Source organism: Gracilinanus agilis, chromosome 2 (genome assembly GCF_016433145.1).
Source record: "Gracilinanus agilis isolate LMUSP501 chromosome 2, AgileGrace, whole genome shotgun sequence".
Taxonomy (NCBI): domain Eukaryota; kingdom Metazoa; phylum Chordata; class Mammalia; order Didelphimorphia; family Didelphidae; genus Gracilinanus; species Gracilinanus agilis.
The window spans coordinates 651,066,875-651,068,944 of record NC_058131.1 but is presented as its reverse complement, the minus strand read 5'-3'; positions in this window follow the sequence as shown (position 1 = coordinate 651,068,944).

The window sequence follows — 2,070 nt, the reverse complement described above, 5'->3', positions numbered from 1 at the left end:
TTATTTCCTAAAGCCTCATATTTCCACGTGACTGTAAACATGTGTTTGTGTTTTGCGTGTGCATACACACAAATATGTATACATGCTTGCATGCATATAATACCCTGTAGCCCACCATATGAATCAGACTGCTACATCTGCCTATTTGTTCTAGGGCAAACTTTTTAAAGAGGGGGCCAAAGGAAAGGAAATGCTCATCTGTCAGTCTGTTTCTAAGGCAACTCTTCTGAAGTTTCATTGTATTGTATCCTACTCATTGTATTCATCAGATTAGGAATAATTTGGAGAGCAGGATGGAACGTTTCAGGGGGCCACATTTGGCCTGCTGGCCATAGTTTGCCCATCACTGTTCTAGTGGGTAGCCCCAGTTGACTTTTAAAATAATCAATTTTTACAAAGGGATATTTACTTCAAAGATATAGCAAAAAGAAAATATAGAATGTCCCCCAGTACACCAGGAGCACTCTATCCTATACCATCTTGGCTTGTAGGTAGAATTTACTCATAAATCCACTCACAACAAAGCATAACATTACTCTAGAAGGAATCTGATGAACAATATGTAGACGTATATGCTATATAATAACATATTTCAGTGGATTCAAAGCTAGTTAAATGGCTACAACAAAATTACAGATGTTAATTGTTCCTCTTTACTTTGGAAGAAGACACCTAGTGGTGTACTATGTGGAGCTCTGCTTGATCATGTGCTATTAATACTTTTTTCAGTAATTTGGGTAAAATACAAAATGGCATACTCAAAAGATTTCCCCAGAACAGAAAATGGGAAGGGATATCCAGTTAATTGATTGGATGATATTTAGGATTTAAAATAGTCTTAGATAACTAGAATATTGGATTGAATATAACAAGAGGAAATGTATTAAAAAATAAAGGTAAAATTTAAAACCTGACTTTAAAAGAAAATACCAACCCAGAAGTATAAGATATAGAAGGCATGATTTGACAGCAGTTTGTCTGAAAATGATTGGGAAGGTTTTACAGTGTCAATTTGATATGACTCAATAGTATACTGTGACTACCAAAACTTTTTTTTAAGTTAATTCAATTATAGGCTTAAAGAAAAAGGATTAGGAAAGATCAGATGTGCAGGACCTAGGAGGTAATGGTTCTATTATATTCATCAGACTGTGTGATGTGGAAGAAAGTGATATATTATTCTCAAGGAAATGTTATAAAAATTTCTCTAAGAAGTTAGTAAAAGCTGGTTCTCTTCCCCCCTCCCATTGGAACATGGCCACATATCCCTCTCTCTCCATAAAATCTGGGGAACATTGTTTAATGTCCATGTTGTGAGACATTGTCTCTCTCAATAACTATATTCCATTTTAAAGATGGTTTTCTTGATCTTTTTGAATAGTGGTTAAAGAGGGTATACCTTGATATTTCAAGGTCTTCTTAAACTTCCAATTCACAAAAGACCATGACTAGAGTTTTCAGTTCTGGGTTTCTCCCCACCTGAGGAAAGACCTTGATAAGCAGGAAGGTAAGTTTGGAAGAAGGTAGCCAAGATGGCAAATCTCTTGAGATCATGCCATGTGAGAGATCTGTTGAAGGAACTGGGGATGTTTAACCCCTAAAAAGATAAAGATATGGAGATAGTTATGAAAGTTGTCCTCCAGGCTCCGAGAAACTTTTACAGGGAACTGGGGTTGACCTATTCTGCATGGTTCCAGAGGTCAGAATTAGAGGCAAGCCCAATAAATTTCACTTTCCTTCAAGGAAAAGCTTCCAAAGAGAGCTCTCTCAGAGCAGAATGGGCTACCTCTGAAGGAGAGAGGTTTCCCCTTAGTAGAGGCCTTCAAGCCAAAAGGCTAAAAATTCATTTCTCAGGTTGTAGAAGGGATTCTTCTCCAGTAAAGTGAAGAAAATGACAAAAAAAACTATTTTTAGGGAGCTAGAAAAAAATATAAAATTCACCTGGAAGAACAATAGATTAAGAATATCAAGGAATTAAGTACAACAACAAAAATGTGAAGGATGGTGACTTAACAGTATCAGATTTCAAACTGTTACATAAAGTAATAATCATCAAAACAATCTGGTCTT